The following is a 16361-nucleotide window of genomic DNA, read 5'->3' as shown; positions in this document are numbered from 1 at the left end:
GTACTACGTCTCACCCTTAGGAGTTGGGAGTAAGGCAACCCCTTTCTTAAGGGATAGGGATGAAAACTATCATTTCTCAAAATGGTATTACGGTCTGCAATTTTGGTAAAAAAAGATGTGTCAAATGTATAGCCATTATAAGTTATGCACACATCCAAAAAATGTATGCTGTCTGGGCTAATTATTACCAGTTATTACCAGTTATTTATATAGCGCACACATATTCCTAATCACACTATCTGGGCGTTTAATCACACTATCAGAAGAATTCTGTCTCTCCAATAGTTTAATCAGATCACTTTCCGAGCCTAACCAGAATATTAACAGGTCATCAATAAACCTTAAATACAGTGCAACTTCCTGTCTCAGCTCTTTATGGACATAAAACATGGATGATTCCACTGAATACATAAAAGCATTGGCATACGATGGGGCCACAGAGAACCCCATCGTCAAAAAAGAAATAATTTCTGGTTAATACCAACCATAACAATTTAATAAAAAATTCCACTGGCGGTCCTGCATACTCAGGGTCACCCACAATGAGTTGTCTAACAGCCTCCACACCTCCCTCATGAGGGATGCAGGTGTAGAGGCTGGTGACATCCGCCGTACACAAAATCAATTAATCAGTAGACAACTGTAAGCCTCTCAAAATCACCAATAAAGCATTCGTATCCTTCAAATAAGAAGGCAAACGTTGAACACAAGGATTTAAACCGAATCTAGGTAAACTGCCACAGGATGTAATAGTGACTCCCGGGCCAAAATTATCGGACATCCAGGGGGGACAAAGGCATCTTTATGTAACTACGGCAGTGTATAAAACAATGAAATGATGGGATATTCCACTGTTAATGCATCTCTTAATCCTGCAGAAATCATACCTTCCTGATATGCTTGGTTTAAGATGTCATCTAGTTCCAGCTTGTAAATACTTGTTGGATCTTTTGGCAATAACTTGTTTGTAGTGGAATCATTAAGTTGGCGATAACATTCATTTCTATATTGGGTAAGATTTTGCACCACCACTGCTCTCCCCTTGTCAGCGCTCCGGATCACAATGTCCTTTCTTTCAGATAAGGAATTCAAAGCATTATGCTCTTCCTTATTTAAATTATGATGATAATATGGACATTGGGCCTGATTCAGAGCCATTCGCTATTTGCGGTCGTTCGTTCAAAAACAAGGGGTGGCTATTCAAATGATCCGTTCGCAAATTGCAGTCTGTTCACACCTCTAAGTCTGAACGAGCGAGCAAAACATACGCTCGTTTATTTGTTAAAAACGCCCCCTGGCCGCTCGCACCATACGTCATGTCCGCTATTTATTAGATTAATCGAGTACATCGACCAGCGTATGAACTGCTCGCTATTCTTGTGGTTGGTGTTTTCAACCGCTATTTTGCAGTTCTGAGTTAAAAAAAAACAAGTGACGTGGTCAATGACGCTGCTGTATTAAATATGCACTCCCTTAAAACGCCCGTTTTGACCTTTAAGCACGCCTGCGTTCGGATCTCCACTCCCCGTTTTCAAGCACCTTCCCCTGTTACCACCCACATACGCCTCATTCTGTCACTCAAAATAGCAGGCCCTCGCTATATTGCGTACCAACGATTTTCGGCCGCACTGACTGGTTCGCGCATGCGTACTAAAAACCGTACGCATGCGCAGATGTGCGAACATCGCTCGGAACGAGCGTACTGCCGCTTGCGAGTGGCTCTGAATGAGGGCCATTGTGTTGACTGTAATCCTTCCTCCTCAAGTAAATGAGTGAAGGTCTTGATGGACGCATTGTGTGAAAACTGTATCATACAATGCGTCCATCAAGACCTTCACTCGACCTTCACAGGACGAAACACTTTGGGAGTGGTTACCTCTTGCCTCATGAACTTTAAAAAAACTTCTTTCTATATACTCAGATAAGCTGCTATTTTTTTTACTTCTTTTTTATTAATGAAGTTTGTTACCTGTATTTATTTCCTCTGGATTCTATCCATATGTTCTTACCTTTTTTAATGTATTTATAAAAAGGCTGAACGGTTATTATGATTATTTATTTATACTGTTTTTTATTCTCAGGTGTATCTGAATAAATTGTGAAACTTTTTATATATTTATTCGCACTAACACTTTATTTGTATGGTTTATGTATACCATTTGATTCACTGATTATGTACATATACTTCAAAGTGATATACTATTTGAGATGAACTAAAGTGTTCATTAAGGCCACACCCTCTTTCTTTGCAACTTAGCAAACTAGTCGTTTTCCAGTCAATTCAGTTCTATCCAATATACATTTTATATATATATATATATATATATATATATATATATATATATATATATATAGGATTCAAGGGTGCGGCACTCAAGGCAGAAAAATAATCAAAAGATGACAAGTAGCGTTTTTAGATCAACGTTTCAGTTCCTTGCAGAACTAAGTTTTTGCTTGCTGAATAGTGAAAAACGTTACAGCGCTGTAGAGCTCAATGGCTTGCTCCCTACAGTGCGATACTCTGCAAGATAGGTAGTAACAGAGAATATAACTGTGTTATCGTCTCAGTTAACCCTTTGCTGAATAGTGAAAATACTTTAAAAATGTGTAAACAATCGTTTCCGCATTGAGTAAATATTTCATTGCTGAATAAAGTCATAAGTGTTCATAGTTATTGGGGTTAGGCACCCCTAGATAAAAATGGCTCTAGGATTCTAGTGTTCTGCCTACATATACAAAAGACCTGTATGGTTATTTATAATTTGGTGATTTACTCTGTGCTGGGGTACCTCTTATGATAATAAGACGCACCCCAACGCAGTACCTCCAGGGCCAGTGCAAGGTTTCTCGCCACCCTAGGCATAGCTTCAGCCTAGTGCCCCCCATCCCCCACCACAGTACAGCTGCCAGCTACAGAATTAATCTATTGAGAGTCCGTAGCAGCTTGATAACTGTGAGAATACAAGAAAAAAAAAATCAGAAGAGGGGGGGTGATTGGAGCATTTTATTAGTAATTACTGATGGGGTTAGGTGAATAATACCTCAAAAACATTCAAAAGACATAGTGGGGGCACATAGAGACAGGGCACAGACAGACATAGTGGGGTCACATAGAGACAGGGCACAGACAGACATAGTGGGGGCACATAGAGAAAGGGCACAGACAGACATAGTGGGGGCACATAGAGACAGGTAACAGACAGACATAGTGGGGGCACATAGAGACAGGGCACAGACAGACATGGAGGGGCACATAGAGACAGGGCACAGACAGACATGGAGGGGTCACATAGAGACAGGGCACAGACAGACATAGTGGGGGCACATAGAGACAGGGCACAGACAGACATAGTGGGGGCACATAGAGACAGGGCACAGACAGACATGGAGGGGCACATAGAGACAGGGCTCAGACAGACATGAAGGGGGCACATAGATACAGGGCATAGACAGACATGGAGGGGCACATAGAGACAGGGCACAGACAGACATGGAGGGGGCACATAGAGACAGGGCACAGACAGACATGGAGGGGGCACATAGAGACAGGGCACAGACAGACATGGAGGGGCACATAGAGACAGGGCACAGACAGACATGGAGGGGGCACATATAGACATGGGGGTATATATAGACATGAAGGGGTCACATATAGACATGGAGAGGGCATATAGAGACAGGGCACAAACAGACATGGAGGGGGCACAGACAGACATGTCATCCCCCTCCTTCTGATTTTTTTGTGTAATAGCCCCCTTCCCATCTATTCAATATCATATTACTCCCATCAGTAATTACCAGACACCCCCTCCCTTTTAGTAACATTTAGTAACAACCATATTTTGCTATTATCCCCCCTTAGCATGTTTTTTTTTTAATGTGCATCGATCCCCCGTACCCCTCCCGGTGGTTGTATGTCGCACTCAGACGCTTTAGCAGCGGTTTAAGCGGCTGGGTGCGATGTGCACAGAAGTGCTGGGAGCTGCTGATGTCTCATCCCTGACTCGGTGATAGCAGGGGCACTGAGAAATAAAGCAGGCTATATTTTCTTGGGCAGACTTAGTGAGTGCCGCCCTTAAGTTGCCAGCGCCCTTAGGCAGCAGCCTAATGCTGCCTAATGGTAGCGCCGGCCCTGAGTACCCCTATTTATTTAAAGCAAGGGGCATATTTATTTATTATCGGGTTTTCGACCCCATAATTATAATTTCTTATCAATGCTTATCACAGCAATAAGAAGTTAGTCCAGTTGTAAAAACAGGGGCTCTGTATGGGATTTCAAGTACTGTAAAGCTAGTTAATAACAAAATAACCAGTAGACAATTTTTGTAGAACATTTCATTTAGGAATATTGCAAGCAGTTTGGGAATTAACGTTGTCTGCTTAGAATAGGATGTAACCTACTTATGTAAGAAAGCTATAAAGTAAATACTATATTTTAAAATAGATACAAATATACATGCAGTGAAAAGAAGGCATTTAACAGAAATGTGTAATTTGATTAAATGTATATATCTGAATACCTTCCAACCTCCTGATTTCAGTAGGATAATTCCCAATTTCAGAGAAGTGCCCAGCTGTTCTGTGTCTACACTGTGTGCTACATCAAAATTTTATTTTTCTTGTAAAAATGGCATCTCACCCCAACATGACGCAGCCACGCCATCATGCCAATTTGTATTCTTTTTGGAGGAATGTATCTATCGTAACTGGGATGTAGTGAATTGGCTACGCACAGGATGCTGGCTGTCAAAATCCTGGCACCGTATCCTGACCTGTGGCCAGAACACCGGCACTGGAATCCCGACATCGGTTGAGATGGCAATAACCTGAACATGAGTATAATGGGTTGGGTTAGCTTTTAGCCGTGGGGGAAAGGGTTAAATTTAGGCACCACAGAGGGGGGGGTAGGGTTAGGCTGTGGGAGGGTTAGGGTTTGCTGCAGACAGGTAGGGTTAGGGTTAGGCACTAACAGGGAAGGGTTAGGTATAGGCACTAACAAGGAGGGTTACGGTTAGGATGCAGGAAGGGAAGGTTAGGGGGTGAAGGGTTAGTATACTTATGGAGCCCCTGCCGGGATTCTGAGTATTGTGATGCCGCTGTCTGTGTTTTGATGGCCGGCATCCCGACTGTAGGTCTTCCATACCCAACCCATCATAACCACCCTGTGCTGGTGCCTACTAGTAATTAGTCAACAAAGCGCTCCATTGATTATCTGAACTAGGTCAGCCAATCAAAGAAATACAAGGTAACAACTTAAGATGCAAAATGCGATTGCAAGTATTATTGAAACCAGAAAGCAAGGTGCTCTGTGCAGGTCTCCCGCTGTTCTGCCAAGCTGCAGCCTGACTGACAGGCTGTGGCCATTTGGGGGCAGGGAGTGGACAGGGCCGGTCTCCCCCCTTTCTGGAACTGCCGATGCCAAGACACAGGGTTCCTGGCCTTGGCAACGGAGCTGCGAGGGGCAAGCTGAGAACCTTGCTGATGATCCCGCAGAAGATCTGATGCTGCATCTTAGCACGCAGCACTCGGATCTGTGATGCAGTCAGGAGACAACTATTTATACAAGACGCCTCACGCTCCATTTGTAAATGAGTTGCACAGTATTGCACAGCAGCTTCCCTGCGGTTGTGCAATACCATACAACTCTGAATCAGGCCCTATAGGTTAGTCAAGATCTGTTAAAGGGGCCTATTTAAGAAATATAGAAAATATCACCAAGACAGCTGAGATGCCGTGACAATATTGGTCCAGAACAGTAAGGATTGAAGGCCATCAGCAATTGATTGCAGCAATTCTGCAATTTGCAATCGATTGTGTATAAAAATCTTTCCCTTTTTCAATCAATTGTGGTAATTCTGCAATCTGCAGTCTATTGAAAAAGGGAAAGATTTTTATACACAATAGATTGCAAATTGCAGAATTGCTGCAATCAATTACTGATGTATGGGGGCCTTAAGTTACTGCTCCATAAAGCCAGTCTGAGGGGATTGCTACATTCATGACACAAATACACTTGGGACTTCAGTTCCACTTAGTAAAAAATAATATTGATCATTGAAAACACAGAATAGAGCACTTTATAATTATTTTTTCTACTATTATTGCCATACCGAGATGGCGATAACAAGTATTGTGGTGGTAAGGGGAGCGTATATTCGGAGAAACCTGGGGAATATTACTGGTCTTGAGCACCATCACTGATGGCGACCTCTTCATGTAAGGGCAAAACCCAATTTTTGACTATTTGACCTATGATAAATATGCCCCTTAGTCCAGTGTGCTTCAGGTCAGCTCTAGCTTTGCCCACATCAATAGACCTAGCTTCCAATAAAGTGAATACACTGATTCTCAAATTATTATTTTTTTTAAGTTAGAAGGATAAAAGAGTTCATTTTTTGATGATGCTATAACTGTCTTATTGAGCTTAATTACAAATCCTGCCATTCATGTTCTTTGTTGGCAAGATGTGTGCACAAAACAATGTAATGTGTATTAAAAATAAAAAAATTAAAAAGCACTCACAATTTTAATCAGCCCACAATCTGCTCTACCTGAAATTAGATATGTTTTCATAAACTCGGATACCAGATATACGCAAAAATATAATTGTTTTCACCTGAAAAATGTTACAGTTTAGGATATTTAAGGATTGAAAAAGACAAAACATACTTATATGTTCCCTAAACTGATAAAAATATAGTTTCCATATTGCCAGGCACATGGTTTGTATTAGACAGCTGTTCCTTGCATTTGCACAGTTTATATGTAAGTTCATTTAATTAAATTTAAACATGCCCCAACTTTAGACCTATGAAAAGATTTTAAATGTTATTGACACAAATATCCCAGCTGAAGGACACCGTATAAGGAACTCACATATGGCACATGCTATTTACAAGTGTCCTAAAAAGTATAGCTGTACTCAGTAGCAAAATAATACAATTCAAAACTAAAGTTTGCCACCTACTGCCCAAAAAACATAATACTGTAGTATAAACAACAAGACCTCTCTTATATGCAAATAATACTATGGAGTACATAAATGTCATAGAGATGTGAACTTTAGGCAATAAACCATAAAACGCATATAACATTTATTGTTATTATTTTTGGTTAGAAAGTGCATCCTTATTTATTTTATAAAATATAAATATAATCAGTGTTAATATTTTAATTATTTTTTTTATCACATTTATTTTCAGTATTTTCCCCAGAATTTTCAAGTTAATATGTTAATATGACAGCAAATTAAACCTATCTTTACCTTTTCTGAATACAAAAGTGTTTAGCAGTGAGTCCCATCAATTAAGATATGAAACGGATGCTTAGTGACACTTTTATTAGTTGAGTAATGATGAGCAAAACAGACAAAAATAGAAACAAAATATGGTTTTAAGTTGTAAGGGCTCATCCAGATGAGTGATTTCTAACAATTCACTTGCATCACACTCCAAATGGACTAGAGTATTGGCATGTGCAGGTCAGGGTTCAGTTGATCTATGCGACCTCTCGTTTGTCCTGTCCAGAGGGACAGCAATGCAATATGTTGTACAGACATAAAGGGAAGGCTTCAATAATTCATGCTTTTGTGCATTCGAGTGTTACATTGCTGTCCAAAGAGATAGCACAGGCGAAACAGTACAGGCAACAGTCAATTCTGGAGTCATTTATCTGTGTTCTTCACTAGTGGGTTTTTCATCTCCCATTTTTCATTGCCCTTGAAACTAAATTCTAAATATTGTAAAGGTCCTTACTGAGTAAATATATCTCCATACCTTATAACCGCCTGATTTGGGCAGGATAATTCCTAATTTCAGAGAAGCGCCCAGCTGTTCCGTGTTTCCATTTTGTGCTGCATAAATATTGTGTTTTTCTTGTGAAAATGACATGGTCACACCCCAACAGCCACATCAACATGCCAATTTGTATCATAACCACCCTGTGCTGGTGGTCAGTGAAAGGCTCCCTTGATTACCTGAACTAGATCAGCCAATCAAAAGAGCACAAGGCAACAACATAAGATGCAAAATGCTGTTACAAGTATTATTGAAACCATTTGTAGATTTTGCAAAGCCAGTTTAAAGATAAAGAAAAACATTGCTGTGAGAGAAGGATTGAATCTTTTGAGGTGCTCTAGGACATAAAGTGAGGTGTTCTGTGACAGAAAGTGAGGTGCCCTAGGACAGAAAGTGAGGTGCGCTAGTACAGAAAGTGAGGTGCTCTGTAACAGAAAGTGAGGTGCCCTAGTACAGAAAGTGAGGTGCTCTGTGACAGAAAGTGAGGTGCCCTAGTACAGAAAGTGAGGTGCTCTGTGACAGAAAGTGAGGTGCTCTAGGACATAAAGTGAGGTGCCCTAGTACAGAAAGTGAGGTGCCCTAGTACAGAAAGTGAGATGCTCTGTGACAGAAAGTGAGGTGCCCTAGTACAGAAAGTGAGGTGCTCTGTGACAGAAAGTGAGGTGCCCTAGGACATAAAGTGAGGTGCTCTAGGACAGAAAGTGAGGTGCCCTAGGAGAGAAAGTGAGGTGCTCTTGGACAGAAAGTGAGGTGCCCTAGGACAGAAAGTGAGGTGCTCTTGGACAGAAAGTGAGGTGCCCTAGGACAGAAAGTGAGGTGCTCTGTGACAGAAAGTGAGGTGCCCTAGGACAGAAAGTGAGGTGCTCTGTGACAGAAAGTGAAGTGCCCTAGGACAGAAAGTGAGGTGCTCTGTGACAGAAAGGAAAGTGCTCTATGACAGAAAGTGATGTGCTCTGTGACAGAAAGTAAGGTGCTCTAGGACAGAAAGTGGGGAGCTCTGTGACAGAAAGTGAGGTGCTCTATGACAGAAAGTGAGGTGCTCTGTGACAGAAAGTGAGGTGCTCTAGGACAGAAAGTGAAGAGCTCTGTGACAGAAAGTAAGGTGCTCTATGACAGAAAGTGAGGTGCTCTAGGACAGAAAGTGAGGAGCTCTGTGACAGAAAGTGAGGTGCTCTATGACAGAAAGTGAGGTGCTCTAGGACAGAAAGTGAGGTGCTCTAGGACAGAAAGTGAGGAGCTCTGTGACAGAAAGTGAGGTGCTCTAGGACAGAAAGTGAGGTGCTCTGTGACAGAAAGTGAGGTGCTCTATGACAAAAAGTGAGGTGCTATGTGGCACAGCGAATATACAAAACAAAAATTTACCCCTGTATTATCTCTTCTTAATAGTGTTTTTTAACATTACTTTAGTAAAATAGAATACACTAATAAGCTCTAAATACTACCTATTTGGACGTAAAGAAGAGTTTCCTTGTTTATCAGGAGCATGGGGTAATATAAATAAATTAAGTGAAATAATTAAGAAATGTAAAAGCATAATAGCACATTTTTTTCAAAACTAAATGTACTGCACATATTCTGAGATTAATTACCTATAAAGTATTTATCTTTAGATGTAGACCAAATGCACAGAGGAACCTCTCTTATTGGGGCTGATTCTGAGTTGAAAGCAAATAAAAGAAAATAGAAAGCAAGTAATTTTGCACATTGACCATGTTACAATGCAATGGGTGCAAATACAATTATTATTATTTTTATTATTTTGCAAATACTAGCTGCTTTTGCATGTATCCCACAAATGCTGGATAGCTGTATTATTACACTGCAATTTAGATTTGTGTTTGGACATGCCCCTCCTACATGTTACATCTGCCCCACCTGCAGTGCAGCATAGTTTTACCAAAGTGCAAAGTTACTTTCTCTTTTTGCTTTGCTCCCAACTCAGAATCTGCCCCATTATGTCTATGGGCAAGTTATATTAGTTGCACACATTTTCAGATATTAGAGTAAAAAAACATTTTGCTCACACCACCATGGGATGAAGGTAAAAACAATTGAGGTTTTCCTGCTCTTATATCCTGCCCCTATAAACTGGATACATTATTCTTGTCTGCAGTTGGCTAATAATACTGGTATTTGTATTTTTGCTTTAGAGATTGGCTAACAGGTTGTATATTGTGCTTAATACTTTTGCATTGAATTGTTTATACAAATGTTTTAAAGAGCAGAAAAAAAGTTACACTTTATTGCTACAATGTATAGAATACAGAAACTATATCTACAATGTATCAGTTACATATATAATAGCAGCATCTGTTCTAACTCACATTACTGTAGTTTAAGAATTACTTAATGTACTTATAGTCAGGTGCATAAATATTGGGACATTGACAGAATTTTCATATTTTGGCCTCTATTCACCACCACAATGGCTTTGAAATGAAACAAACAAGATGTGTTTTAACTGCAGACTTTCAGATTTAATTTGAGGGTAATTACATCCAAATCAGGTGAACGATGTAGGAATTACAACGGTTTCTATATGTGCCTCCCACTTTTTAAGGGGCCAAAAGTAATGGGATAGCTAAGCAATCCTAAATCTAACTTTCACTTTTTAATACTTTGTTGCAAATCCTTTGCAGGCAATTACAGCCTGAAGTCTGGAACGCATAGACATCACCAGACGCTGGGTTTCATCCCTGGTGATGCTCTGCCAGGCCTCTACTGTAAATGTCTTCAGTTACTGCTTGTTCTTCAGGCATTTTCCCTTCAGATTCAGGTCAGGGGATTGACTTGGCCATTGCATAACATTCCACTTTTTAGCCTTAAAAAACTCCGTCGTTGCTTTTGCAGTATGCTTCGGGTCATTGTCCATCTGCAATGTGAAGCGCCGTCCAATGATCTGAAGCATTTGACTGAATATGAGCATATAATATTGCCTGCAACACTTCAGAATTCATTCTGCTGCTTTTGTCAGCAGTCACATCATCAATAAATACAAGGGAACCAGTTCCATTGGCAGCCATACATGCCCACGCCATCACACTACCACCACCATGCTTCACTGATGAGGTGGTATGTTTTGGATCATGAGCAGTTCCTTTCCTTCTCCATACTCTTCTCTTCCCATCACTCTGGTACAAGTTGATCTTTGTCTCATCTGTCAATAGGATGTTGTTCCAGAACTGTAATGGCTTTTTTAGATGTTGTTTGGCAAACTCTAATCTGGTCTTCCTGCTCACCAAAGGTTTACATCTTGTGGTGAACCCTCTATATTCACTCTTGTGAAGTATTCTCTTGATTGTTGACTTTGACACATATACACCTACCTCCTAGAGAGTTCTTGATTTGGCCAACTGTTATGAAGGGGTTTTTCTTCACCAGGGAAATAATTCTTCTGTCATCCACCACAGTTGTTTTCCGTGGTCTTCCTGGTCTTTTGGTGTTGCTGAGCTCTCCGATGCGTTCTTTCTTTTTTAGAATGTTCCAATCAGTTGATTTGGCCACACCTAATGTATTCGCTATCTCTCTGATGGGTTTGTTTTGATTTTTCAGCCTAATGATGGCTTGCTTCACTGATAGTGACAGCTCTTTGGATCTCATATTGAGAGTCGACAGCAACTGATTCCAAATGCAAATGTCACCCTAGAATCAACTCTAGACCTTTTACCTGCTTAATTGTTAATGAAATAACGAGGGAATAGCCAACACCTGTCCATGAAATAGCTTTGAGTTGATAGTCCCATTACTTTTGGCCCCTTAAAAAGTGGGAGGCACATATAGAAACCGTTGTAATTCCTACACCATTCACCTAATTTGGATGTAATTACCCTCAAATTAAATCTGAAAGTCTGCAGTTAAAGCACATCTTGTTTGTTTCATTTCAAAACCATTGTGGTGGTGAATAGAGGCCAAAATATGAAAATTCTGTCAATGTCCCAATATTTATGCACCTGACTGTATTTATAAACACTAGGGGACTTATTCAATTGCAGGCGAAAAGCCGCTCTCTGCGAAAAGTTTTCGCCGATGATGTAATTTCGCCTGTCGGAAACTTTCCGCTGAATTCAATTGCAAAGACTTTTCGCGCACGCAGAAAGTCAATGCATTCGGAGAGCCGAAAAAGATTTGCCTCGGAAAGCAGGCGGAAAAAAGTGCAGAATTGGGGTTTTGGGGTGCAACGTAGCGGAAACCCCCGTGCAGGCTTAAGACAGTACCCAAAAGTAAACTGCATCAAAAATAAATAACAAAAACACTTAAAAACACCCCAAAAAAGTACTTTCGTTTTGGGGGCGAAAAACTAAAAAGTTGGGGAACAAACTTAAAAACTAGCGAAAAAGACACCAGAGGAGTCCCCAAGTTTGCCCTAGGTGTTTTTAAGTTTGCAGGTGGATTTTTCATGATTTTTAAAACTTTACTTTAGCAACTTTAAAAAATGCTACTCCCTATTTTCAGGTACCCCAATTTTGCTGGGACTAGTTATTTTCACAAAAAACCCTTCTAAATGCAATTCTTCACCCCTAATGCAAATACGCTAAACAGCACCTATTGAGACCATTTAAGTACCCCAAATACCTTTAGCAGGGCAATTCAGGGGTACCCATAGTGATCCCCCATGTCAGTGCATCTTTTGAGGGGTGTCAGGCTGATTTCCCCATTTTTGAGTGGACTTTCCGCCTGTTCAAGTTTCGCCAGGTGCGATTTTCGCGTCCTTTCGATTAAATAGGGCGAAAAGCGGTCACGCACGTGGAAAGTGTTTTCTCCAAAAACATGCGATGTAGGCGGAGAGTCCGGGAGGTGAAAGGTCCGGGACGTTTCGCCTGCAAATGAATACGGGCCTAAGTGGCATATTCAATTTGGCACACTATTTTTTTTCTCCTGCGGCACATTATATATATAATTATATATTTATAAAACAAATCCATGGGTACACTCACCAGTCTCCATACAAGAAGATATTTATTCCATGTCCAAATTAATACATGCTGCTATGTATTAATTTGGACATGGAATAAACATCTTTTTGTATGAAGATTGGTGAGTGCACCCCTGTATTCTATTTTGGAAGGACTATTTTGTCCTATTTGAGCAGACACCCCAGCACACTATGGACTATGATGTGGGTGTGGACCCATTCGGCGGATATATATATATATATAATATATATATATATATATATATAGCAGCAAAAGCAATAATGAAATAATGAGATAATGAAATGCATAAGGTAAGCATTAACATCCACTTAATGAAATCAATTATAAGAGCACAAAGCTATATCACAAAGATCATATAGTACATGGTATACAAAGAACCAAAAATATGGTGTGGCTTAAGGGTTGAAATAAAAATGCAGAGAAGTCTGATAAAGTCAGGAGAAAATTCCCTATGATCCGGGATCTCAAACAAGGAGAGATAGTCAGCATCGGCAGACAGGATGCAAGCGGTCAAAATACTGGCACCAGAATCTCGACTGCGGACGGGTTCCCGGCTCAAGAATTCTGACCGCCGGTATCCAGAAGGTAAGTATCAGTGGTTAGGGGGAAGGTTAGGTTTAGGGGATAGGGTTAGGCACTAGGGGGAGGGTTAGGGTTAGTCACTAAGGAAGGAGTTAGGTTTAGGGTGCGGGAAGGTTAGATTCTGGCACCAAGGAGAAAGGGTTAGGGGTAAGGGTTAGCATTAGGGTACTTACCTAAAGGTGTTGGGATTCTGACTGTCGGGATGCCGCTGTCGGTATTCTGACCCCCGCGTTCCCATACCCAACCTCAAACAAGCGAGACCAAAGAACAGTGTCAAATGATTTATGCATGTCATTACTCACAAGCATGTTTTGAGTACGAGAATCTTGTGTGGATGCAATCACAACTGCTAGGGCAGGCGAAATTCCCTGGACTAAGTGGCGCTCCCTCATGAACCCTAATTGGTGGTCTGTCAATAGGTTTGGCAGGATTCTCTGCAAATGATTACCATTATTTTAGATAGGAGTTTGGAGTCAGTATTAATAGAGCAGTAAGAAAAAAAAATATTTTAAGGTAAAAATGGGACTTGGTTCAGAACCCCTGGGATACTTCCCCTAATGATCCATTAGCCAATTAGAAGTTTTCAAGTAGCTTATTTGGGCCAATAATTATATGTCATTTTTAGGGTGATATTCTGCAAAGTGCAGAATAAAAGTTACACAAATTGCAAAGTGCAGAATAAAAGTTACACAAATTGCAAAGTGCAGAATAAAAGTTACACAAATTGCAAAGTGCAGAATAAAAGTTACACAAATTGCAAAGTGCAGAATAATGGGTTAACAGCAGGGCCGGCTCGAGTACGTTCCATGAGTGCGGCTGCACAAGGGCAACAGGGTCCGGCTCTGGAAGAATCCCACCCTCCATCTACCCGCTGGCGTTATTAGTAGTAACTCAGAGGGAGGGAGCGGGAGGGAAGTGGCGAAGGGGAGACAGGTGGAAAATGGAAAAATTAGCCATTTAAAATCACCAAATATATTACTTTTGGACAGTAAAAGATATCTATAATGCGATTCAATAATAATTTACTTTTCAAAGTACAGACTGATTTCCTCGTTTTTAACAAAAATTCCTGCAGGTTTTTGCAGAAAAAATGAATGTTCCCAAATTTTTGACAATTGTATAGCACGAGAATCGTGATCGCGTAAAACCGCGCTAATCTGAACTTGGGTGCGATAGTCATATTAATTTTTGTCGCAAAATTCCTGTGGCCAATTGTAAAAGCCCCTAAAATTTAATTATTACTATGTTGAGTTAGTATGTTCGGTTCTTCCTTACAAGTGATGTGACTAGTTGTAGAGAAGTCCTGAGAAAGTGTATTTATAGGTCTGTAGTTACAGCTGATAACATATACTGAGAAGACCAACAGCTATCATTATTTCATGTAACACCTGCCCACAGATGCTCAACATCAAATGTCATTATTGTGTAAATGCAGGTGTGAAATACTATTGTGTAATGCATTTCAATTATTGCAGTGGTATTAATATGAAATTCAACTGCAGCTTCCCTCCCCAAGGATGAAGCTCCTCCCACTTATTTAGGACAGTGTACTGCTGGGATATAAAACAATGCTGCGATTATATTAAATTGTTTTGCTGTGTCTGGCCTTGCAATCAAACCACACAGTCACATCCCTAGATCAATAAACCCATATCGGCATCCGGGCGCTGTCATTGTGATTTCTACATACTCACTGCACACATAGTGAGTGCAGACCTCATGACCGCACACCCTTTAAAGAATGGAATGTCAGAACAATTTCAGTCATAATCACCCTGTAAAAATTAATAATAATATAATTGTTCCCTACAGCAACAATTCCATGATAAAAAAGGTGTTCTTTTTTTTTCTCAGTGACAGTGGCGTGGCTGTGCTCCGAAGCACCCTGTGCTGCCCCCTAAGCACATGACATCATGATGACACACAGGGGGCTTTGGGCCGCCAGAACCGGGAAGTGCAGCACTACCCGGAGCTTCCTGAAGATGTTCCAAGCGGCTGCACAGACTACAGGATGCCTGCTTGGAGTGTTCAAATGACTCTCCGGGTGGCACAGAATCAGCGATACAGGCTGCAGGCTGCCATTCCATGGAACACTCCTAGCAAGAAGCAAGGGCCGTAGGGCAGTGACAGTGCCGTCCACAGAGTCCAGAGCTATGTGTGGCGGCACTGGTGGCACACCCAATGGTAGGGCATAAGAAGCATGCAGATATTTACCATTTTTTCTTGTTTTCTAATGACTTGTATGACAGCTGAGAATGGTGATTATCAGATTCATGCTTAAACGCTTATTACAGAGGTTCCCAAACTTGGTCCTCAAGGCAGGTCTTACGGATATCCATGGTACAGCACAAATGGTTAAATCAAATTGACCAAGGTACTTATTAAGTCACCTTTGCCCAAGCATGTTATCCTAAAAACCTCTGGCTTATTACCTTGCTATTTAAAGAAACCTCTATGTGGGATTGCTGCATTGCGTTGTGAGCTATGTAAACAAAATGAATTCTGTAGACAGCCTCATAGAAGTTTTGCACAAACGAATCAATCTCGTGTGTAAAGCAAAGCAGCAAGTGGTAACTTTGTGACATGTAGATTTAGCATGGGAATTCATACTTAAGCCAAAGCCATTAAAGTGATTTTCCACAGTCAAGTTACTTTAATTAATTGACTTGTACCCAACTTTATCTTTCTGAAATGTTAACATATTTATGTTTTATGGTTTTTGGCTCCCCTCTAAAATTATATAATCCAGAATTTGTGTTACTTTTCATCACCCTAGTACAGGACACAGCTCTGCAGTGCATACGCTTTTATTCAGACAACAACTTTGTGTCACTATTAGTATAAGACCAACAAAAATGAACAACCCTTCCTGGTGGGAAAATATCTGGTTAAAAAAAGCTTGTAGAAGAAACCTAGAAAAGAAGAAGATAAATGTAGTGTATTTAGTAAAAGTGGAAGGATGACATATACAAGAAATGAATGTTATATGAATGTGGACATCCCCTTTAAAATTTGTACCATGCTAAACATAATACTGCATAGTTGCTTT

General features: G+C 40.5%; 1 protein-coding gene across 6 annotated transcripts in view; it reads right to left on the bottom strand.

Moving 5' to 3' along the window:
• The window catches only part of LTBP1 (latent transforming growth factor beta binding protein 1), a 514666-nt gene that overhangs the window by 366986 nt on the left and 131319 nt on the right, over positions 1-16361 (bottom strand). The gene's annotated exons all lie outside the window — the stretch shown is intronic.

Source organism: Taudactylus pleione, unplaced genomic scaffold (genome assembly GCF_031769625.1).
Source record: "Taudactylus pleione unplaced genomic scaffold, aTauple2 ptg000154l, whole genome shotgun sequence".
Classification (NCBI taxonomy): Eukaryota; Metazoa; Chordata; class Amphibia; order Anura; family Myobatrachidae; genus Taudactylus; species Taudactylus pleione.
This window is presented reverse-complemented; position numbering and strand designations above follow the sequence as displayed.